We start from the raw sequence: 26,038 nt of genomic DNA on the forward strand, positions 1-26,038 counted from the left end.
ACACATGACCATTAACCAGAGAAAACAAAGCAAAAAACACAAATATCCTGAACTAAAAGTAAAAAATATACTGCAAATAATGCATAAAGGTAATAATAATAATAATGATAAGGGTATTTAGTAAACATAATTTTGATCAAAATAATGTACAAGCCATCCCGCCACGTCACGGCAACCCTTGTGGGACAGTCCCTACTCTAGTATTTAAAACCTTTTCACTTGCCAAGTGGCGTGAATGTGAATAAGGGTCGAGCGGCTGAACCACTTGTAACAGCTTAGGCCAGACTGGATGGCTTTCCCAGTTATCTGGGGATACGGTACCCTTTCTAACCTTTGTGCAATCACGTGCAATCCATACTGGGCCTAACACCGTCTGAGCCTGCCTCCTGATGTATAGACATATATTTTGAATGTGTACGCTATCCATACATGTTATCTGGGGATACGGTACCCTTTCTAACCTTTGTGCAATCACGTGCAATCCATACTGGGCCTAACACCGTCTGAGCCTGCCTCCTGATGTATAGACATATATTTTGAATGTGTACGCTATCCATACATGTTATCTGGGGATACGGTACCCTTTCTCACTTTTGTGCAATCACGTGTAATCCATACTGGGCGTGAGAACGGCTGGCGAGCTGTTAAGCAAGCTACAGCACCTGTGGTTTGCACACGTAAGTTTTTCATTTTTTCAGGAATGACGGTTAGGCCTAATTCCGGAACTGCGGTTGACCTGCACTTACTGGGAAATCATTGTTCGCGGGTAATAATTGTAATCAGTGATCCCCATCACTAACGTTGTTCAGCGGGTTATCTGCACCTGTAAGCGACAAACGCTGGCCTTTTCAGTTTGGCTCACATGCAGCCACGGACATGTAAGGGCATGACACACCAGTTATTGGCCAATCTCATGTGCCAGAGCCTCACGTGTCCCTCTAGTAAGCCGGACTCGGACCGCGGGGCATGACGGAGTCTCGTTCGTTAACGGAATTAAGCTTGCAATGTGTGCATCTGTTCTGTAGCTGGCATGGTTGAGGTTTCCCAGGTGGAGTCGAATTTAACCGTAGGCTCCACTCCTGGTGCTGCCCTTCTAGACATTCCTTTAAGGTTCAGCTTTGCAACCATACTGCCCACGTAAAACAAACACTTTGCCTTCATGAACGCTGTTTGGAGGGTCATGACTCGTGAGAATAACGCCGCCCAATCAGTTAACCTGCTAGAGAGATCGTTCGTTGCTCCCAAGCATGACATCACACTCCCTAGGAAGAAGGTAATGCCACTGTGGCGACCGTACTCCTGGGGGCGACACAAGTGCACTGATGCCCAGCCACTGCTCGATGAATCTGCTGGTACATTGACCCAGACCACTACATTCCCCTCGCACGCTACACGACCTGAATCTGACCCTGATGAAACTCAGGTTACCCTTCCCATATACAGTTCCATCTTACACGGTGACAAAGAGGAAGCTGCAGATGAAAGTGCAGGTTCGGCCCACCCGCCATCAGACACACCACCGTACTATCAGGGGCCCTGTGCCAGTGCCGTCGCCAACGAGTGGGCCCCCCCTGCTTGCTCAGGATCACAGCACTTGCAAAGTTGAAATACTGTACAGTGAGATGGAAGATGGGGACGACGAGGAATCCAGACAAGTACAGGGATTCCCTAGCGAGGAGACTTATTAGATTGTTTTCAATGTTGGGACAGCAATTTTTGGGGAGCACTATACTCTGGAGAATGATAGATGGGGCCCACCATACACTAGAACATTCCAAAGGTGGACATCAGACACTGGAGCAGTATTTACAAGGCCCATTATACACTAGAGCATTAGAAATGGGGCCCATTATGTTTGGAGCATTATTTGGGCCCATAAGACAGTGGAGCTTCATCCATGGGGACCAACATATACTGTAGCATTATGTGGAGCTCATCATATACTGTTTCAAACATTATATGGGACCAATGATTCTGTATGGAGAAATAGATGGGCCTCGTCATGAGATGTAAAAAGTGAGGTATTTTTCGTTGTACTATACCGCTATTTCTCTGCCGTATCGGAGCATGATGAGTTGTGGTATGTGTTAAAGGGGCGCTCTTTCGCCCAGGGCACATGAAAACCTGCAGCCAGCCCTCCCCCCCACACAACTTTAGCCAAATAACCACCATTTTTCAGTGCATAACTTGTATTATGAAGTTAATTAAGGTTGACAAGCTTAAGTAAGAAGAATTGATGCTTTTGGCATTCAAATGGGCACTGTAGGTGTGTTTCCTGTCCTCTCACTGCCGACTTTTATTCCCCATTGACTTACATTGGGTTTCGTGTTTCGGGACGACCCCGACTTTTCCCTATAATCGGACGATCTTGCTCGACCCGACTTTTGGAAAAGTCGGGTTTCACGAAACGAAACGCGACCCTAAAAAAACAAAAGTCGCTCAACTCTACTCAGGACAAATTGGAGAACAACTTTTTCAGTCAAATTTCTCTTGTTACCCTTGTGAAAATAAAAATTGGGTGCTAAAAGATCATTTTTGTGGAAAAAATGATTTTTTATTTTCATGGCTCTACGTTATAAACTTCTGTGAAGCACTTGGGAGTTCAAAGTGCTCACCACACATCTAGATAAGCTCCTTAAGGGGTCTAGTTTCCAAAATGGAGTCACTTATGGGGGGTTTCCACTGTTTAGGTACATCAGGGGCTCTCCAAATGTGACATGGCATCCGATCCCAATTCCAGCCAATTCTGCATTGAAAAAGTCAAACGGCACTCCTTCCTTTCTGAGCTCTGCCATGTGCCCAAACAGTAGTTTAGCCCCATATTCGGGGTATCGGCGTATTCGGGAGAAATTGCACAAAAAAGTTTGTGGTTCATTTTCTCTTTTTACACTTGTGAAAATAAAAAAAAAAATGGTTCTGAATTAAAATGTTTATGAAAAAAGTTAAATGTTTATTTTTTCCTTCCACATTCCATTCATTCATGTGAAGCACCTGAAGGGTAAATAAACTTATTGAATGTGGTTTTGAGTACATTGAGGGGTGCATTTTTTATAATGGTGTCACTTTTGGGTATTTTCTGTAATATTGACCCCCCAAACTCACTTCAAATGTGAGGTGGTCCCTAAAAAAATGGTTTTGTAAATTTTGTTGTAAAAATGAGAAATCGCTGGTCAAATTTTAACCCTTATTATGTCCTAAAAAAAATGATGTTTCCAAAATTGTGCAGATGTAAAGTAGACATGTGGGAAATGTTATTTATTAACTATTTTGTGTGATATGACTTTCTGATTTAAGGGCATAAAAATTAAAAGTTTGAAAATTGCAAAATTTTCTAAATTTTTGCGAAATTTCAATTTTTTTAACAAATAAGTGCAAGTCATATCTAATAAATGTTACCACTATCATGAAGTACAACATGTCACGAGAAAACATTGTCAGAATCAGCAGGATCTGTTGAAGCTTTCTAGAGTTTTGACCTCTGACATTGGTCAGAATTGAAAAAATTGGCCCGGTCACAAAGGCAAAAACAGTCTCTGGTGCAAAAGGGTTAAAAATATCTCCAGAATTCGACCTTTTCTCACCTTTAAAACTGCTAAGACTCTTACTGTCGCTCTTATTCATTCTCGTCTGGACTACTGCAACTCTCTTCTGATCAGTCTCCCTCTTACTAAACTTTCTCCTCTCCAATCCATCTTGAATGCGGCAGCCAGGGTCATATTTCTGTCCAGCCGCTTCACCAATGCCTCCATTTTGTGCCAGTCATTACACTGGTTACCTATTCGCCACAGGGTCCAGTATAAACTCATCTCTCTCACCCACAAAACTCTCCACAGTTCTGCACCCCCATATATCTCCTCTCTCATCTCTGTCTATCGCCCTACATGTGCCCTCCGTTCTACAAATGACCTAAGACTAACATCCCCTGTAATCCGAACCTCGCACCTCCATCTCCAAGACTTCTCTCGTGCTGCACCAGTTCTCTGGAATGCACTTCCCCAGACGATCAGACTGATACCTAGCCCCAACCTATTCAAGCGTGCTTTGAAAACCCATCTCTTCAAACAAGCCTACCACATGAACTACTCAGTAAATTAACTTTGCCCTGTTCCCTCCTTCCAAATATTATTCTGAATCTGCCCCCTACTATTCATCTGTCTCCACACCCTCCATGCACACGATAACTGCACTTGATACTTGACTATGTCACTTAAACACACGGGCTGATGACCGGATCATGCAGCTTTATATGAAAATCCCTATTTATTACAATTGTCAGACCTGAAATAACAAGCCCTTTTCACTTACTGTGTCCCCCCCCATTTCCTTGTAGATTGTAAGCTTGCGAGCAGGGACCTCACTCCTAATGTCACTGTTTAAATTGTCTTAACTTGTGTTGAATTTATTTTCTGTACATGTCCCCGCTTAATTGTAAAGTGCTGCGGAATATGTTGGCGCTATATAAATAAAAATTATTATTATTATTATATAAGTAACAATTAGTATTGAAATGTTGCAGTTGTCATAATGGCCACTAGATGTCAGTATCTGATTCACAAGTTACAGATTTATAAACCACAATTGCTATTTTTAAGATTGTAATATTATGTGACTTTATTATCTAAGAAATGTGGAGTCCTGCAAGAAAATCAAAAAGAAAATGTAAGAATATTATGTATTAAATAACCTTCCCTTATGCCGAAACCCAGGATCGAACAAGGGACCTTTAGATCTTCAGTCTAACGCTCTCCCAACTGAGCTATTTTGGCTGATGGTCACTTGTGTTTTTGAACAGTGTAAACTGAGGTGTAGGAAAGTTCCAATAAATGAAAATTATATTGTTATATCACCAGCAGTTCCAAAGATTAATAATTTTTCTAGTGGTAATATAGAAAGTCATTATAGCATGTTGATTGTGATGCAACAGAGGACAAGTCAGGGTATAAATAATCACAACAGACCAAATACGAAATTTTACTGTCCAGGGAAACGCCTTCAAGAGGACCTGTGCCAAGGTCAGAACTGGCCTGTTTCTGCACTTATTTTATTCCCACCATTCCCCTGAATTTACTGCTTTTTTATTTCACCATACAGATCCTGGGATATGGGCATTTTTCTTTAATAATAATTTATATGTCTATTACGTAAGGGGCATTGCTCTCAGGGTAATAATGCAGAGCAGCCTAAAGACACGACCGCAGAGAATGCTGTGAGCCGCGCCTATTTATAACGGACATACAAATTAGCATTAATAAGGCCTATATGTTGTGAATAGTGTTGAGCGATACCGTCCGATACTTAAAAGTATCGGATCGGATGGTATCGGCCGATCTAAAAAAAATATCGGGTATCGCCGATTCCGATACCGGAAGTCCCATTCAAGTCTATGGGACTTCCGGTATCGGAATAAGAAAAATCCTATTTTTGCCTTGTACAGCCTCTCTGGGGTCTGTACGGGCCTTTCGGGGGGTCTGTGCTGGCCTGCCGGGGGGTCTGTGCCGGCCTGCCGGGGGGCTGTGCAGGCTCCGGGGGTCTGTGCCGGCCTGCCGGGGGGCTGTGCTGGCCTGCCGGTGGTCTGTGCAGGCTCCGGTGGTCTGTGCCGGCCTGCCGGGGGGCTGTGCCGGCCTGCCGGTGGTCTGTGCAGGCTCCGGTGGTCTGTGCCGGCCTGCCGGGGGGCTGTGCCGGCCTGCCGGTGGACTGTGCAGGCTCCGGGGGGCTGTGCCGGCATCGTCCGATGGGACTACAAGTCCCATCGGGCGATGCCTGCTACCATGACAGTGATTGACACATTAGCCAATGATGGGACAGTAGTAGTCCCATCATCCGGCTAATGTGTTGAATGTAAAAAAAAAAAAAGATTACATGCTACATGCATACAACATGCATACTACATATATACTACATGTAACATACATACTACATGCATGCTATATACTACATGCATGGTACATACATGCTACATATATATACCACATGCATGCAACATGCATGCTACATATATACTGCATATATACTACATGCATGCAACATACATATATACTACATACAATACATACATATACAGCCCCCCGGCAGGCCGGCACAGACCACCGGAGCCTGCACAGACCACCGGCAGGCCGGCACAGCCCCTCGGCAGGCCGGCACAGACTACCGGAGCCTGCACAGACCACCGGCAGGCCAGCACAGCCCCCCGGCAGGCTGGCACAGACCCCCGGAGCCTGCACAGACCACCGGCAGGCCGGTACAGACCCCCGGACAGTCGGCACAGCCAGCCCGAAGGCCCGAACTGATGGCGCATCATGATGCGCACAGACAGCGCATCATGATGACGTCATTTCGGCAGCCAATCAGAGCCATAAAAGTGGCTCATTGCATTTTGGACTTCCGATTCCGGTATCCGATATGAAAAAAGTATCGGTACTCGGTATCGGAATTCCGATACGGCAAATATCGGCCGATACCCGATACTTGCGGTATCGGAAAGCTCAACACTAGTTGTGAACCATATGGCAAATGAAAAACAGCCATTTATAGTGAGATTTATAGTGTATAAATGACTATCACTGGCAAAGTTCAAGAAAGTTACTCTTAGTACAAACATTACCTTTACCATAATGGAGACCATAAAGAAATGTAGGAAGAAAAATAAAAAAAAAACTCTTCTACTAACACCTATCACCCCAGATGGGACTCGAACCCACAATCCCTGGCTTAGGAGGCCAGTGCCTTATCCATTAGGCCACTGGGGCTCAGAGGTGGCTGAGTGAACACATTATCCGGACTTCATCACTCAGTTGAAATATTTAAAAGCAGAAACTCGTATTGGAGGGAATTTGGAACTTGGGAAAAATAGGTGACGGTAAATAAGGCAAGGAATTCAGGGGTATTAGACTTATCAGTCCGACAACATCCGAAGTTAGATTCCTGGATGCAGGTGGTGACTCCAAGGCCGTGGTACATAAGGGAGTCTGGTGAAGTCCTGGAGAGGATGGCGTCCTGGATCCTGGTGGTGGCGGTGTTTCCTCATGGTCTCGATGGGGTCCTGGCGGCAACGGTGAATCCAGCGGGATACCAGCAGGGGGGCCGGTCACTGATCGCTGTTGTGTCACAAAACTTGTGACTCAGCAGCGATCTCACTATGTGTGACGGGACCTTTAGGCTTTGTGATACTCTCATTACGTGATAACTTATAAATGGCAGGGATAGGGTTACAGGTGTTGTCTCACAAACAAATATTTGTGTGACAACTGGACAATTTGTGGGAGAAGCTGTACAATTACATGACTGAAAAGAAATGATGTCAGAAGTGGGATTCGAACCCACGCCTCCAGAGGAGACTGCGACCTGAACGCAGCGCCTTAGACCGCTCGGCCATCCTGACTTCTGCAGAGTATTGTGTGGATTAACTGTTTCCAAACCAGACAGTAGACAGATGATTGTTTGTGGTAAAAAGAAATGTTTCCTATCCTATGAGGGTTTTTTGTTTTCCTGGAGTTTTTGTGGAAGAAAATATATTTTACACTAAATAGCATTTATTGTTCTACTATTTGATCTAATGCTTGATGCACATAGAGGTTTGTTATATATTATTTCTCCCAAGAAACATTCTTAGCAGCAAAACCACCCCTCAAAGTTGGCATTTTGGCAGAACTCCTGAGGGTCCTTGGTGCAAACTCACACTCTCACACTCACACTCACACATTCACACACACACACACACACATTCATACCCGCAGACACTCACACTCATACACTCACAAACGCACATTCACACTCACACACTCACACACACTCTCACACTCACTGTCACACTTACACACTCACACAATCACACTCTCATGCCCACACTCACACACTGACCCTTACACTTACAGTCAAAGTCAAACACTGACACACTTACACTCACATTCACACTCTAACACTCACAGTTACATTCACACACTTACACTCATACACTCACACACTTACATTCACACTCTCTCAGACACACATACACACTCACACCCACACAATCACTCTCAAACTAACTCTCACACTCACATTCTCACACACTCTCACTTACATATTCACTCTCTCACTAACACTCACACTCATTCTCACACCAGCAGTCACACTTGCAAACATACTCAGAGTCACACTCACATTCACACACTCAAGCTCACACACTCACTCTCACACTAACACTCACACAGTCACACTCATACACTCTCACACTCACTCACATATTCACATTCAAACTCTCATACACACTCACAGACTCACACTCACACACTCTCTTACACTCACATTCACACACTCAAACTCACACTCACATACACTCATTATCACACTAGCACTCTCACACTCATACTCTCATACTCAAAGTGTCACTCATACACTGACACACTCTCACACTCACTCACACACTCACATTCAAACTCTCACAATCACATTCACACACTCACACTCTCACACCCCCACACTGATTCTTACACTCACACACTCACATTCACACTCTAACACTCACAGTTACATTTACACACTCCCACACACTCACTCACACACTCACACACACTTACACATTTACACTCACACGCTTACATTCACACCTAGACACTCACTCTCACACCCACAAACTAAATCTCACACTCCCACTCAGACACTCTCACACACTCACAAAGTCAAACACTGACACACTCACGCTCTCACACTCTCACACACAAACACTCACACACTTACATTCACACTCTCTCAGCCACACCTACACACCTAAACACTCACTCTCACACCCACACACTCACACTCTCTCACAAACTCTCACACACTCACACACTCTCTTACACATTCACACTCTCTCAGACACACCTACACACTCGCTCTCACACCCACACTCACATATTCACTCTCACACTGTCACAGTCACCCTCATAAACACTCATATTCAAATTCTCACAGTCACACACACACACTCACATTCACACTCACAGACTCACATTCACACTCTCTCAGTCACACCTACTCACTCAAACACTCACTCTTACACTCACATTCACACACTCAAGCTCACACTCACATACACTCATTCTCACACTCGCACTCTCACAGTCACACTCATACACTGACACACTCACATACTCACATTAAAACTCTCACACTCACATTCACACACACACACACACACACACTCACAAACTCACTTTCAAACTCTCACATTCAGAGTCATACTCACACACTCACAATCGCACTCTCACACTCTCACACTCTTATGCCCACACTCACACACTGACCCTTACAGTCACAGTCAAACAATGACACACTCACACTCTCACATTCATACACTCACATTCCCACTCTAACACTCACAGTTACATTCACACACTCACACACTGACGCTAACACTCACACTCATACACACACTCACAAACTCACATGCATACACACTCACTGTCACACACTCACATTCACACTCACACACTCACACTGTACATGGTCAGACACAGGGGTGAGAGAGACAGAGCACAGGGGGCAGACAGCTCAAACAGGACATCACATGAGGGGAGAACACAGCACAGGAAGAAGAGAGACAGCAGAGAAGGGGGACAGCACATGGGGAAGACAGGTCAAAGAAGAGAGCACAGAAGGGAGAATTCACCTTGAGGAAGACACCCTGTGTGTCGGAACGCGTGGGTTTCTCTATGCCACCTGATGGGCTGCCTGTCTGACTGCTGACTGAGATGACTGGGTGACAGGACTTTGATACTTACCCTGACAGGGAAATGGTGATGTATGGCTATACTTTAATCAGGGCTAGTGCATCTCTTAGTACTTCACCTTTGATCTGCTAGAGCCACTGACTATTAATATTATTTATTATTATTTATTGTTATAGCGCCATTTATTCCATGGCGCTTTACATGTGAGGGGGGTATACATAAAAACAAGTACAATAATCTTAAACAATACAAGTCATAACTGGTACAGGAGGAGAGAGGACCCTGCCCGCGAGGGCTCACAATCTTCAAGGGATGGGTGATAATACAGTAGGCGAGGGTAGAGCTGGTCGTGCAGCGGTTTGGTCGATCGGTGGTTACTGCAGGTTATAGGCTTGTCGGAAGAGGTGGGTCTTCAGGCTCTTTTTGAAGGTTTCGATGGTAGGTGAGAGTCTGATATGTTGTGGTAGAGAGTTCCAGAGTAGGGGTGATGCGCGAGAGAAATCTTGTATGCGATTGTGGGAAGTAGAGAAGGAGATCTTGTGAGGATCGGAGGTTGCGTGCAGGAAAGTACCGGGAGACGAGGTCACAGATGTATGGAGGAGACAAGTTGTGGATGGCTTTGTATGTCATGGTTAGGGTTTTGTAATGGAGTCTCTGGGCAATTGGGAGCCAGTGAAGGGATTGACAGAGGGGAGAAGCTGGGGAATAGCGGGGGGACAGGTGGATTAGCCGGGCAGCAGAGTTTAGAATAGATTGGAGGGGTGCGAGAGTGTTTGAGGGGAGGCCGCAGAGCATGAGGTTGCAGTAGTCAAGGCGAGAGATGATGAGGGCATGGACTAGGGTTTTTGCAGATTCTTGGGTGAGGAATGAACGGATGCGTGAAATATTTTTGAGTTGAAGTCGGCAGGAAGTGGAAAGGGTTTGGATATGTGGTTTGAAGGAGAGATCAGCATCAAGGATTACTCCGAGGCAGCGAGCTTGTGGGACTGGGGAGAGTGGGCAGTCATTTACTGTAATTGATAGGTTCGTAGGGGGGGTCACGTGAGATGGGGGAAAGATGATGAATTCTGTTTTGTCCATGTTGAGTTTCAGATATCTAGTGGAGAAGAAGGATGAAATAGTGGACAGACATTGAGGGATTCTGCTTAGTAGGGAGGTGATATCTGGTCCAGAGATGTAGATCTGTGTGTCATCAGCATAAAGATGATACTGAAAGCCATGAGATTCTATGAGCTGTCCCAGGCCAAAGGTGTAAATAGAGAACAGCAGGGGCCCTAGGACTGAACCTTGTGGGACTCCGACAGATAGGGGGCGAGGTGAGGAGGTGGTGTGTGAGTGGGAGACGCTGAATGTCCGGTCTGTTAGGTATGATGAGATCCAGGAGAGGGCCAAGTCTGTGATGCCGAGGGATGAGAGGGTCTGTAATAATAGGGAATGGTCCACTGTGTCAAAGGCAGCCGACAGGTCCAGGAGGAGGAGGACAGAGTAGTGTCGCTTGCTCTTGGCAGTTAAGAGGTCATTGGTGACCTTAGTAAGGGCAGTTTCAGTGGAGTGGTGTGACCGGAAGCCAGATTGTAAGCGGTCGAAGAGGGAGCAAGAAGAGAGATGGGAGGACAGTTCAAGGTAGACGTGTTGTTCCAGTAGCTTGGAGGCGTATGGGAGAAGTGATATAGGGCGATAGCTAGATGCAGAGGATGGGTCAAGAGAGGGCTTTTTGAGGATAGGTGTGATGGAGGCATGTTTAAAGCTTGAGGGGAAAACACCAGTTGTTAGTGATAGGTTGAAGAGATGGGTTAGGGTTGGGATGAAGACTGTGGTGAGGTTTGGGATGAAGTGGGATGGGATCGGGTCGAGTGCACAGGTGGTGAGATGTGATCTTGAGAGTAGAGTGGAGAGTCGATCTTCTGTAATGGTGGAGAAGTTGGTTTTGAAGGTGGAGGGCTGGGAAGTCGGGAGGAAGGGCTCTGGGGGTTGTTGACCAAAACTGTCCCTGATGTTATCAATTTTCTGCTTGAAAAATGAGGCAAAGTCTTCAGCTGAGATGAGTGGGGAGGGAGGAGGTGCTGGGGGCGGAGGAGAGAATTGAAGGTGTTGAATAACTGTTTAGGGTTGTGAGACAGGGAGGATATGAGAGATGAGAAGTAGGTTTGTTTAGCTGTGGCGAGTGTGGTCTTGAAAGTAGTGAGGGACTGTTTGAATGCGATGAAATGCTCGTTGGAGTGGGATCTTTTCCATCTGCGCTCAGCAGCCCTGGAAGCTCGCCTCAGCTCTTTGGTCAGGCTGGTGTGCCAGGGCTGTCTGTTGATTTTGCGAGTTTTGGTATGTGTAAGTGGGGCAGCGGATTCCGAAGCTACAGCTATTGTGGTGTTATATAGAGCGGCAGCGTCATCCGCATTGTGTAAGGAACTTATATCTGTAAGAGGGAGGAGGGATTCGGAGAATGAGTGTAGGTCAAGGTGTTTAAGATTCCTGCGAGGGTGTGAAAGTTTGTGGGGTGGGGATTGTAGACATGGAGTGAAGAGGGAAGAGAATGTGAGCAGGTTGTGGTCAGAGAGAGGAAGAGGTGAGTTAGAGAGGTTAGATAGGGAGCAGAGGCGGGTGAAGATGAGGTCCAGTGTGTGGCCATCTTTGTGGGTGGCTGTAGAAGACCATTGAGTGAGGCCGAAGGAGGAAGTGAGAGATAGAAGTTTAGTGGCAGCTGAGAGGGAAGTGTCAATGGGGATGTTGAAGTCGCCCATGATGATAGTAGGGATGTCCGCGGAAAGGAAATGAAGTAACCAGGTGGTGAAGTGGTCAAAGAAGGTGGTGGCTGGCCCTGGGGGGCGGTAGATGACAGCCAGTTGGAGGTTGGAGGGGGAGTAGATGCGCACAGAGTGCACCTCAAAGGAAGGGAGGGTAACAGAGGGTGGCAGTGGGATTGGGGTGAAGGAGCAGGTATCTGACAGGAGAAAACCAACTCCTCCACCATGTTTGCTGCTGGGGCGGGGGGTGTGAGAAAGGTGGAAGCCGCCATACGAAAGTGCAGCAGGAGAGGCTGTGTCAGAAGGGGTGAGCCAGGTTTCGGTGATGGCGAGGAAGGAGAGTTTGGTAGTAACAAAAAGATCATGGATGTAGGAAAGCTTGTTGCAGACAGAGCGAGCGTTCCACAGAGCTCCTGTTAGTGGGACTGGGGAAGCGGGGGCTGGGTGAATGGGTATAAGGTTGGAGAGGTTACGGAAGGTTGTGATAGAGCGTGGATGGGAGGTAGAAATGACTGTGGGAATGTGGTGAGGAGGACCAGGATTTGGAGAGATATCACCAGCAGTGAGAAGGAGCAGAGAAAGTGTTAGCAGGTGGGAGCAGGAGAGGGCATGAGGGGGCTGTCTGTGTTTGGAGACAGAGGATTGTATGTTAAGGAACAGTTTTGAGGCGGAGGTGAGGTGGATGGGGAGGATTGAAGAAGAGATGAACAGTTCCTTACTAGGAGTAGGGATTAGGGGAATTAGCAGAAAGTGAAGGATTATTGGGGTGAAAGTGAAAACAAACAGAAACATTGTTTACAGTGACTGTGTCCAGTTACCTTCAGTTCCAATTCTGGTTTTAATTCTTAAATTAATCTTCACACTTCTAGCACACACTTATAGCAATCACAATGCAGACTGAAGTCTATGCAGACTTGTACTCTGCAATATATGTACAACTAAGTGCAGTCAGGTGTGAAGCAGAGAGGAGTGGTCTCTGCTCATCTTGGCCAGACAATTAAGAGTGGACCAGATGTATATGATCAAGCCAGAGTAAACAAGGTCATAAATAACACTGGGGTAAGCTGGGGTTAGCTGAAAGGCATACCATGTGAATGCTAGGTGCAGAGGCAAGTCTATGTGCAAAGCTGGGTGACGCACTGTGTGTCCTTCATAGACAGACAGCAGGAGAGCAGGAGAGCTGGGTGGATGGACATACCATGTGAATGCTAGGTGCAGAGGCAAGTCTATGTGCAAAGCTGGGTGACGCACTGTGTGTCCTTCATAGACAGACAGCAGGAGAGCAGGAGAGCTGGGTGGATGGACATACCATGTGAATGCTAGGTGCAGAGGCAAGTCTATGTGCAAAGCTGGGTGACGCACTGTGTGTCCTTCATAGACAGACAGCAGGAGAGCTGGGTGGATGGACATACCATGTGAATGCTAGGTGCAGAGGCAAGTCTATGTGCAAAGCTGGGTGACGCACTGTGTGTCCTTCATAGACAGACAGCAGGAGAGCAGGAGAGCTGGGTGGATGGACATACCATGTGAATGCTAGGTGCAGAGGCAAGTCTATGTGCAAAGCTGGGTGACGCACTGTGTGTCCTTCATAGACAGACAGCAGGAGAGCAGGAGAGCTGGGTGGATGGACATACCTGTCGGAAGAATAGAGATGCTTGTTAGAGTGCGATGGTGGCAGGTAGCAGGGCACAGTCTGTATTCATCCTTCTGGTTTTAATTCTTAAATTAATCTTCACACTTCTAGCACACACTTATAGCAATCACAATGCAGACTGAAGTCTATGCAGACTTGTACTCTGCAATATATGTACAACTAAGTGCAGTCAGGTGTGAAGCAGAGAGGAGTGGTCTCTGCTCATCTTGGCCAGACAATTAAGAGTGGACCAGATGTATATGATCAAGCCAGAGTAAACAAGGTCATAAATAACACTGGGGTAAGCTGGGGTTAGCTGAAAGGCATACCATGTGAATGCTAGGTGCAGAGGCAAGTCTATGTGCAAAGCTGGGTGACGCACTGTGTGTCCTTCATAGACAGACAGCAGGAGAGCAGGAGAGCTGGGTGGATGGACATACCATGTGAATGCTAGGTGCAGAGGCAAGTCTATGTGCAAAGCTGGGTGACGCACTGTGTGTCCTTCATAGACAGACAGCAGGAGAGCAGGAGAGCTGGGTGGATGGACATACCATGTGAATGCTAGGTGCAGAGGCAAGTCTATGTGCAAAGCTGGGTGACGCACTGTGTGTCCTTCATAGACAGACAGCAGGGGAGCAGGAGAGCTGGGTGGATGGACATACCATGTGAATGCTAGGTGCAGAGGCAAGTCTATGTGCAAAGCTGGGTGACGCACTGTGTGTCCTTCATAGACAGACAGCAGGAGAGCAGGAGAGCTGGGTGGATGGACATACCTGTCGGAAGAATAGAGATGCTTGTTAGAGTGCGATGGTGGCAGGTAGCAGGGCACAGTCTGTATTCATCCTTCTGGTTTTAATTCTTAAATTAATCTTCACACTTCTAGCACACACTTATAGCAATCACAATGCAGACTATTAGGATTAAACATAATCTTTGTGTGGTCATTTATTCAGGTATTATGCTTGATATGATATTACACTCTACCTGAGTATACTATAACCACTGTTTATCGGGTTTTGCTCTACATAACCTATGGTCTTACCTAAATGGAACAACCAGCAGCATACTACTACTAAATAGTGATTTATATGTTATTTGTAGATTGCACAGGCAGTTGGTGGACATATTGTGGACTATGGGACTTCTTGTCTGCTATAGTCCCTTGCTTTGTTTTTAAATGTTTTTACTGTGTGTAGTGTTTCATGACCTGATGTACAATAAAAATTTATGATTTTTTTCACAATTACTAGTTATCAGTGTGGTGATCCTAAATTATTTCTTTGCATAGTCTTTCTTCTATTTAGAATCTATAGTATCTCTATGTAAATTTGGTGATCCCATTAGGTTATATTTCTGTACTATTTATTGATGGTGCCCGCTTAAACTGCTTTTGAAATGAGAATTCAGCAGAATTCAGATGGGGAGAGAGAGAGAGTAGATAAGTGCATGAGTACAAGGGGGGAGAAATTCTCAAAGCCTGCCCCCATTGTGACATTTTCGCCCTCCTGATACGATAGCATTAGGCCTCCATCTAGTTTTATATAAGTAACAATTAGTATTGAAATGTTGCAGTTGTCATAATGGCCACTAGATGTCAGTATCTGATTCACAAGTTACAGATTTATAAACCACAATTGCTATTTTTAAGATTGTAATATTATGTGAGTTTATTATCTATGAATTGTGGAGTCCTGCAAGAAAATCAAAGCAAAAAGAAAATGTAAAAATATTATGTATAAAGTTAACCTCTCCTTATGCGGAAGCCCAGAATCAAACCAGGGACCTTTAGATCTTCAGTCTTACACTCTCCCAAATGAGCTATTTAGGCTGATGGTCACTTGTGTTTTTGAACAGTGTAAACTGAGGTGTAGGAAAGTTCCAATAATTGAAAATTATATTGTTATATCACCAGCAGTTCCAAACATTAATAATTTTTCTATTGGTAATATAGAAAGTTATTATAGCGTATTGAATGTGATACAACAGAGGATAAGTCAGGGAATAAATAATCACAACAGACCAAATACTACATTTTAATGCACAGGGAAACGCCTTCAAGAGGACCTGTGCCAAGGTCAGGACTGGCCAGTTTCTGCACTTATTTTATTCCCACCGTTCCCCTGAATTTATTGCTTTTTTATTTCACCATACAGGTCCTGAGATATGGGCATTTTTCTTTAAAAATAATTTATATGTCTCTTACAAAAGGGGCATTGCTCTCAGGGTAATAATGCAGAGCAGCCTAAAGACACGACCACAGAGAATGCTGTGAGCCGCGCCTATTTATAAAGGACATACAAATTAGCATTAATAAGGCCTATATGTTGCGAACCATATGGCAAATGAAAAACAGCCATTTATAGTGAGATTTATAGTGTATAAATGACAATCACTGGCAAAGTTCAAGAAAGTTACTCTTAGTACAAACATTACCTTTACCATAATGGAGACCATAAAGAAAAGTAGGAAGAAAAAGAAAAAAAATTAAAAACCACTTGTATTAACACCAATCACCCCAGATACGACTTGAACCCACAATCCCTGGCTTAGGAGGCCAGTGCCTTATCCATTAGGCCACAGGGGGTTGGAGGTCGCAGTTTGGACACATTATCCGGATTTCTTTGTCAGATTTCATCACTCAGGTGAACAATTTAAAAGCAGAAACCCGGATTGCTGCTGCTCCTAAGAAGACGTGATTGAATTTTTTGAAAATGTAGATGGAAAGGGAAAGGAAATGATAATAAATTTCATTACATTTAAAAATGCTCTCAATAAAGCGAATATCATGAAAAAGATTTTATTATATATATTTTAAACAAGAAGTTCATTGTGAATCTCTAAACTTTCCATTTATAGTTACAGTGCAGCCAATTGTAGGGTTCTGCTGACGTGACATGGGTGTAAGTGCAGGAGCCTGACTGATATACACAGCCAAGCTCCTGTAGTAACTGCTAGGATCCATCTTCTCACTGTGCGCATGGCCGGCGTTATGGGCAGGCAGACTAGGCAGCTGCCTAGGGCCCCCGCTCCTCCAGGGGCACCCAGCCAGCGGCACATCACACAGCCGCTATGGGGCCCCTGTGAGCCAGGGTGGCCCGCCTGCCTCCAGCGCCGACTCCCGCCGCCGCACTGAAGGAGGCAGTGATGGAGGAGAGAGCGTCAGCTGACGCTCCCTCTAACATCATTCCCCGCTCTGTCTCTGTCACAGCGGGGGCACGATGACGTCATCGCGCTCTCACTGTGTGCCAGACAGAGCAGGAGGAGACAGGAGCAGCCAGCAGCGCGGGCACGAGGAGAAGGTGAGAAGTGTTTTTTTTTTTAAATCAGTGTGAGTACTGGACTGTGGGGCCACTCTGGGGGGAATATATACCATTCTGGAGGGACTATATACCATGCTGGGATGTATTATACCATGCTGGGTTGGCTATATACCATGCTGGGCTGTATGATACCATGCTGGGGGGCTATATACCATGCTGGGCTGTATCATACCATGCTGGGGGGGGCTATATACCATGCTGGGCTGTATTATACCATTCTGGGGGGCTATATACCATGCTGGGCTATATCATACCATTCTGGGGGGCTATATACCATGCTGGGCTGTATCATACCATTCTGGGGGGCTATATACCATACTGGGCTGTATTATACCATGCTGGAGGGGCTATATACCATGCTGGGCTGTATCATACCATGCTGGGGGGGCTATATACCATGCTGGACCGTATTATGCCATTCTGGAGGGGGCTATATACCATGCTGGGCTGTATCATACCATGCTGGGGGGCTATATACCATGCTGGGCAGTATTACACCCTTCTGGGGGCTATATACCATGCTGGGCTGTATTATACCATTCTGGGGGGGCTATATACCATGCTGGGGGGGCTATATACCATGCTGGGCTGTATTATACCATTCTTGGGGGCTATATACCATGCTGTGCTGTATACCATGGTGGGCTAGGCTGTATACTATGATGGTGGGCTGGGCTGTATACCATGTGGTGCTGGGCTATATACCATGTGGTGCTGGGCTATATACTATGCGGCTGTGTTATATACCATGGGGGGTACATTTTACATTATATTCAATAGGGGGAGGCTGTGTTATATAATGTGGGGGACTACATTATATTATTTGGAGAGGTGGGCTGTATTATATTCTATTTGGGGCTACATTATATTCTATGGGGGGCTATTTATTATATTCAATGGGGGCTGCATTATACTATATGAGGAGGGCTACATTGTATTCTATGGAGGGGCTACATTATACTATATAAGGGGCTGCATTATATCCTATGAGGGTGTTGCCATATATTCTATGGAGGGGCTGCATTATACTATGTGGGGAGTGAGGCTGCATTATACTCTGGGGTAGCTGCATTATTCTCTAAGTGGTGGCTGCATTATACTATGAGAGGGGGGCTGCATTATATTCTATGGGGTTACATTATTTTGTATGGTGGGGCTGCATTATACTCTGTGGGGTGGCTGCATTATGCTCTATTGGGTGGCTGTATTATGCTATGTGGGGGGAGTGGCTGCATTATACTCTGGGGTAGCTGCATTATTCTCTAAGTGGTGGCTGCATTATACTATAAGAGGGGGGCTGCATTATATTCTATGGGGGTTACTGTTATGATGAGTCACCGAAGGAGGAAAAAGCAAAATACTAGCTAAGTCCACAAAAACCAGAGAGGTTGGCAGCTATCAGATTGCAGACCCCTGAACCTATCCACAACAACTAGCAGTAGCCATGGGGGGTTCCTACGGTGCCCTAGACCCCTCGATCACAGCCAGAGAACTACATAGCCTAAAGACAGAAAGGGGAAAAACTAAACTGCCCCAGAGCAGACCCCAAAGCAATAGGCAGCCCCCAACATATAATGATGGTCAAGCAAGATGAAAACACTAACACAGATAGAAAGATAGGTTGAGCAAATGATGGGGCCCAAGCTAACTAAATAGGACAGGATAGGAAAGCCGCTGTCTGCCATCAGCAAAAACCCTATCCAAAATGTGCCAACCGACTGATAGGAAAAACAGGCCCTGAAGTCGCTAGGCTTCAAAAGACTATATCAGCACTCAGGTATATTCTGAAGACAGAGCAAAAGATCAACAGATCAGAGACAAAAATGGAATTCAGCTCACCCCCAGCCGGGGATGGCAGAACTCCCAAAAAACAAGGCAAAACAAAAAACAAAACTGAAGTGTACAAAGCAGAGCAGAAAAACTTAGCTTTGAGATGCAGGAATCAGACTGGTCTCCAAGAATCCAGCAGGATCACCAGCAAGGCAGAAGGGCGTCAGCTGCCTTATATCCAGTCCTCAATTCCAGCCACCCAGTCATCATCTAGCTGCCCAGGTGTTTGGTAATCAGCCTCACTACCTTCCTTCACCAGAGGAGGGAGTTCATCAGACCTCAACGGTGAAGGGAAAAATGAACTCACAACAGGTTACTTTACTTTGTATGGTGGGGCTGCATTATACTCTGTGGGGTGGCTGCATTATGCTCTATTGGGTGGCTGCATTATACAATATGTGGGCTGCATTATACTGTATTGAGGACTATGGGGAATACATTATATGAAGAACTATGGGGTGCATTATGCTATGGGAAGTGAAAGTGAATTGTACTACATGGATGACTATGGCAGTGAATTATACTATATGGAGAACTATGAGGATTGTTTTATACTATATGAAGGACTGAGCAGTGTATTTTAATATATGGAGGGCTATCAGTAGTGTATTATACTATATGGAGGACTGAGGAGTATATTATACTATATGGAGGACTATGGGGCAGATTATATTGTATGGAGGACTATGGGGTGTAAACTGTAGATGTGCTGCTGATAACATGATACTATATGGTGATCTGTTAGGGTGTGTGCAAACGTTGCAGATTAGCCTGCGGCTTTTTCTGCAGAGAATCCATATCTCTTGGCAGAAACCGCAGGGTAAAACACATGCATTTTTCCTGCGGATTCCTAGCATGTGTACAGCGGATTTGATGCAGGTTCTAGTGTGGTTTGGCAGTGTGGATGAGAGAGAGAGATTGATTGATTTTTATGTCCCGGAATGTACACTGCAGCTGCGGTTCCGCAAAAAAGAAGTAACATGCTGTGGAAAATAAACGGAAGCAAATCTGCGTGGCATTTTCGGCAGCATGTGCACGGCGGATTTGGTTTTCCATAGGTTTACATGGTACTGTAAACCACATGGAAACTACTGCAGAAACGCAGGACCAAATCCGCTGTGGAACCGCAGCAAAAACTGCAACGTGTGCACACACCCTTAGTGATCCATTAGTGATCGTTCTGTCCCCATCATTGTTCCTCAGCCGGTGGAAAGAGGCCGGGAAACAAGTGTTGAACTATTTCAGTAATGTCGATCACACTCATTTAGCAGCCTGAACTCAGCGCATGTAAATAAAACCGAAATGCTTCTGTGTGATGTGCAATATGTTATCATTTGGGGCCCAATTTTAAACTTTGCCTAGGGCCCCACTTTGCCTAAACCCGGCCCTGACGGTGCGAAGCAGTTTAACCCCACATATGCCACTGTTAATAGGGACAGAATCACAGGAGGATTTTGGCGTATGGAGGGCGCCCAATCTTTCATCATTGGTTCATGGGTGCTGATGAGCTTTCATGGCAAATGGATGCCTGACAATAGCTTCTGGGTCTCCTGCACGTTCCTTCAGAATTGTGGATCTGGCAGGCTACTTGTCAGTCTCATACTGACCGGACGCAGTAGTGTTCTGCAGAACAACTGGGTGATATTTCAACCAATTACAAACAACCAAAATCAGTCACTTAGGAGAGTGTGAGATTGAAGATCTGATGGCTCCTGCTTTGATCCCAACTTCTAGAAAGTCACATTTTCTTCACCCATTAAATTTTCAGCAGAAAGTAAGCAAAGAACATGGAGTGATGAATAAGATGGAAAAGATTCTGCGGCTTCTCACCGCTCGCTGCTCTTGAATGATATGTGTCTCTACATGCGTCTATGGGGAGAGACCTGTCAGTCATTGGTAACAGAGGAGGAGACGCCACCAGGGAGCGAGCTGCACAGGAGACTGGTGGGACTGGCTTATGTTTACACTAATGTAGTGACGCGCTGTATATCTATATTCCCGTACATTAGCTCCAGCTGTTAGAGCACATATAACTGCTCTCTAATATAAGGAATGAGGTCAGACAGGTCGTGATTGTCCACACAAGGGGTCGGATCACAGCATGGAAAGGGTTAGGCTTTGTGATATTCTCATTATGGTATAACTTATAAATGGCAGGGATAGGGTTACAGGTGTTGTTTCACAAACAAATATTTGTGTGACAACTGGACAATTTGTGGGAGAAGCTGTACAATTTCATGACAGAAAAGAAATGATGTCAGAAGTGGGATTCGAACCCACGCCTCCAGAGGAGACTGCGACCTGAACGCAGCGCCTTAGACCGCTCGGCCATCCTGACTTCTATGCATTTACTTGCATTAACTGTTTCCAAACCAGACAGAAGACAGATGATTGCTTGTGGTGAATAGATCATTTGCTATCCTATGAGGGTTTTTTGTTTTCCTGGAGTTTTTGTGGAAGAAAATATATTTTACACTAAATAGCATTTATTATTCTACTATTTGATCTAATGCTTGATACACATAGAGTTTTGTTATATGTTATTTCTCCCAAGAAACATTCTTAGCAGCAAAACCACCCCTCAAAGTTGGCATTTTGGCAGAACTCCTGAGGGTCCTTGGAGCAAATTCACACTCTCACACACTCACACTCTAGGCTGCGTTCACATGTTACTTTCTTTTGCGTTTTTGCTGCAATTTTCCGCTGCGGAATCGGCGTGAAAACACAAAAAACGCATCCCATGCAATCCTATGGGATTCCGCAATGCTGTGCTAACGCAGTGGTAAAATCTGCAGCATGCTCATTCAACCCGAAAAGGTCCCACAAGTTCATCTTTGATGATACCAGCCCATACCAGTAGCCCACCTCCACCTTGCTGGTGTCTGAGTCGGAGTGGCGCTCTCTGCCCTTTACTGATACAGCCTCGGGCCCATCCATCTGGCCCATCAAGAGTCACTCTCATTTCATCAGTCCATAAAACCTTAGAAAAATCAGTCTTAAGTTATTTCTTGACGTTTTCTTATGTTTCTTATTGAAAGGTGGTCCTTTTCCAGCCTTCCTTACCTTGGCCATGTCCCTGACTATGGCACACCTTGTGCTTTTTGATACTCCAGTAATGTGGCAGCTCTGAAATATGGCAAAACTGGTGGCAAATGGCATCTTGGCAGCTTGAAGCTTGATTTTCCTCAATTCATGGGCAGTTATTTTGCGCCTCTTTTATCATCATGCTTCTGGCGACCCTGTTGGCTATTTGCCATGAAACGCTTGACTGTTCGGTGATCACGCTTCAAAAGTTTGGCAATTTCAAGACTGCTGCATCCCTCTGCAAGACATCTCACAATTTTTTACTTTTCAAAGTAAGAACAGAGAAAGAGAAAGAAAGAGGGGAAGAAAGAACAGAGAGAAAGAAAGAAAAGAGACAGAAAGAAAGAACAGAGAGAGAAAAAACAGAGAGAGAAAGAAAGATTCTATAAAAATACTATACTGTCATGATCTCAGCGCGGGTTTGACTCGCACACGTGGGGTTAATGTCTGGAACCACTGCTGATGACTGGCATTTCTGGGGTTAAAGGTTGTGATCCCGGTGCAGGCTTACCTGCACACCTGGGGCTATGATTGTGGCCTCTCCCTGGTTCTGGGAGAGGCTTCTTATAGCCTCAGGATGCTCCCATCCCTGTCAGTTACACTCTTGCCCTTGGCATAGTGTGGTGACCCCTGAGTGTGTTTTTGCTGTGGTCTGGTTACTTGATTCTATGTGTATGGCTCGGTTTGTTCTCTGGATATTGCTTTGGATTCTGCTTGGTACCTTCTATGTCTGTTTGGTTTTTGACTGCTGCTTGGCCCTGACTATCCGCTCTGTCTCATCCTTGGTACGTTACGGCTATCTCTGTGTATGAACCCCATTTTGCCTGACTCTCAGTAATTCTGTATAGTGTCTTTCCATCTCACTAAGCAGGACGCTAAGCCCTGCCCCCTTGCAGTCACATGACCGTAGGTCCCGTGTCTGCTTGCTAAACTTCAGCATCCACAGGTCCTGTGCATTGGTACTTTCTGGCTGTACCTGACCCCGGTACCCCTACAGTGCGGGTGAGTCCCTGCTCAGCGGAGGCTGCTCGCCAGTGCTGACAGGATCCTGACACTCAGGACACGCGCACTGGCTCAGGGAGCAAGTACAGTGCGGTGTTCCTGACATATACCAGTACGGCTCACATTGTAGTGCCCACCTGAGCCCAACATCTCCGAGTCCAAGGTGATTCCGCTGTCTGCGCTGTCGGAGGAGGACATGGTGATGATCTGAAGCATTCCCTGAAGTGCCTCCATGGTTCCGTCACAATCTCCTCCCGAAATGCAACGTCACATGCGAGTTTTCAAGTGCTCCTCAGAGCTCCACCGTGTACTCCTGTGTCCGCAGGAAAAGTAAGCTCCCGGTTGGGGCAGTGAGGCCGACTCTCAAAATCTGGGATGGTTGGGAAGTATGAATGCTCCCCATCATACACCTTGTACACGCATGGCTCCGCACACCCCATACACCTCATACACACACGGTTCCGCTTTGCATGCCTCGTACACACACGGCTCTGCTTCGTACACCTCGCACACACGGCTCCACTCAGTACACACATGGCTCTGCTCCATAAACCTTGTACACACGCGGCTCTGCTCCGTACACCTTGTACACATGCGTCCACACTCTGTAAACCTTGAACACATGCGGCTTTGCTCCACACACCTCATACACACGCGGCTTCGCTCCGTACACTTTGTACACACAGGGCTCCCCTCCTGTGACCTCATCACAAGTCCTGTGCGCACAGAGCAGGGATTAATAAGTGAGGGGCTGCTGTGGCCGTTGGTCTGTCTGGGAGTGCGAGGATGGGGTCGGTACATGGGGGGAGCGTGGCGCTATGGTGGCGTATTATAATGGGGCAATTTACCCTGGGCCGATGGGCCCCCCACACTGCTGGGCTCTTGGCTACAACCCAGATTGACCTCATTATAATCCGCTGCTGCTCTACGTGGTGTATGGGGAGAGACCTGTCAGTCATTGGTAGCAGAGGTGGAGATGCGACCAGGGACCGAACTGCACAGGAGACTTATGGGAAACGTCAGTCAGGTTCCCTTTAGACTACATTACTGCCAAATACATTATACTTATGAAATGTTAGATACTTAGCGCACAAATTGGCTAATTCGTGTGTGTTCCCTAGCTATGATAAGGAGATCTATCTTTGAGGTGCGTCACTAACTTGAAGCTCAGGTAGGAGAGGAATAGATTGAAAATCTAAAGATTCATGAGTTTTGACATGTGGAGGAAAATATTTTTTAAAAAAGTTTATCTAATATTCATTTGCATTGATGTCTTTTTTTTAATCTAGAACCTCACCATTAAGAGACCAAAAATACACTAAATGATAGTGTGAGCAGGTGACAAGCTGCAGTAATGGACCAGAGGCAGAGCAAGGGTTAACGTGGGGTTTAATTTAACAGAGGACACTCCACGCAGGTAGAAAAGGAGATAGGGTTGAATTAAGGAGGGAATTTGGAGCTTGGAAAAAACAGGTGACGGGACTTAAGGCAAGGAATTCAGGGGTATTAGACTTATCAGTCCGACAACGTCCGAAGTTAGATTCCTGGATGCAGGCAGTGGCGCCAAGGCCGTGGTGCGTAAGGGGGTCTGGTGAAGTCCTGGAGAAGATGGCGTCCTGGATCCTGGTGGTGGCGGTGTTTCCTCGTGGTCTCGATGGGGTCTTGGTGGCAACGGTGAATCCTCTTTCTCCTGACGGGGATCCTGAGTCCAGGAGGCAAAGCAGAGGTACAGTCACAGTCTCTAACACTGCCAGAGTATGAAGTTACTTGATCGATGCAATTGGGTGCATCAGGATGCAGTTCACAGTGGGACACCCGGTATTACAGTTTCAGCATGCGCGCGTCTATGTCCTGACAGAGAACTTTGTCACTCGTGGTCTACAGTAACATAGTAACATAGTTTTGAAGGCTGAAGGAAAACCTTATGTCCATCTAGTTCAGCCTATTTTTAGTGCAGCTGTTCTGCATTGTTGATCCTGGGGAAGGCAAAAAACCCACAGAGTAGAAGCCAATTTTCTCCATAGGGAAAAAAATTCCTTCCCCTAAGCTGGGTCAACCATCTACCTATAATATTATGTTATTCGTAACCTTCTATACTGTTACTCACAAGAAAAGCATCCATTCCTTTCTTAAATTCATTCAGTGAGTTACCCATCACCACTTCCTCAGGAAGAGAATTCCAGAGCCTCTTCTATGCTGGTGCAGAAATTGTCTTTCCTCCAAACGAAGAGAATGCCCCCTTGTTCTTGTCACAGTCCTTGGTACAAACAGTTCATTGGAGAGATCTCTGTATTGCCCCCTGATATACTTGTACATATATATTAGGTCTCCCCTAACTCTTCTCTATTCTAGAGTAAATAGACCTAATTTTGATAACCTTTCTGGGTATTGTAGTGAACCAACTCCATGTATCATTTTAGTAGCCCACCTTTGAACCCTTTCAAGTTCAGTAATGTCTTTCTTGAGCACCGGCGTCCAAAATTGCACACAATACTCCAAGTGTGGTCTGACGAGTGATTTGTACAGAGGGAGAATTATGTTTTCATCTCGTGTCTCCACATCTCTTCTAATGCATCCCATGACCCTATTTGCTTTGGTGGCAGCTGCCTGACACTGGGCACTCCAATTTAGCTTCTTATTGACTAAGATGCCGAAGTCTTTTTCCATGTCTGATTTCCCCAGCAGTTTCCCATTTAGTTAGTAATTGTAGCATCTGTTTCTCCATCCCATGTCATAACC

General features: G+C 45.7%; 3 non-coding genes across 3 annotated transcripts; all 3 read right to left on the reverse strand.

Moving 5' to 3' along the window:
• Positions 1 to 6,673: 6,673 nt before the first annotated feature.
• Positions 6,674 to 6,746, reverse strand: TRNAR-CCU (transfer RNA arginine (anticodon CCU)). Its single transcript has one exon. It is a non-coding gene; the product is annotated as a tRNA-Arg (tRNA).
• Positions 6,747 to 7,295: 549 nt separating this feature from the next.
• TRNAL-CAG (transfer RNA leucine (anticodon CAG)) lies at positions 7,296 to 7,378 on the reverse strand. The gene has a single exon. It is a non-coding gene; the product is annotated as a tRNA-Leu (tRNA).
• A 14,090-nt stretch (positions 7,379 to 21,468) lies between these two features.
• Positions 21,469 to 21,551, reverse strand: TRNAL-CAG (transfer RNA leucine (anticodon CAG)). Its single transcript has one exon. It is a non-coding gene; the product is annotated as a tRNA-Leu (tRNA).
• Positions 21,552 to 26,038: the final 4,487 nt, after the last annotated feature.

The sequence above is a fragment of the Dendrobates tinctorius genome, unplaced genomic scaffold (genome assembly GCF_039654945.1).
Source record: "Dendrobates tinctorius isolate UK_male_01 unplaced genomic scaffold, ASM3965494v1 ptg000018l, whole genome shotgun sequence".
Classification (NCBI taxonomy): Eukaryota; Metazoa; Chordata; class Amphibia; order Anura; family Dendrobatidae; genus Dendrobates; species Dendrobates tinctorius.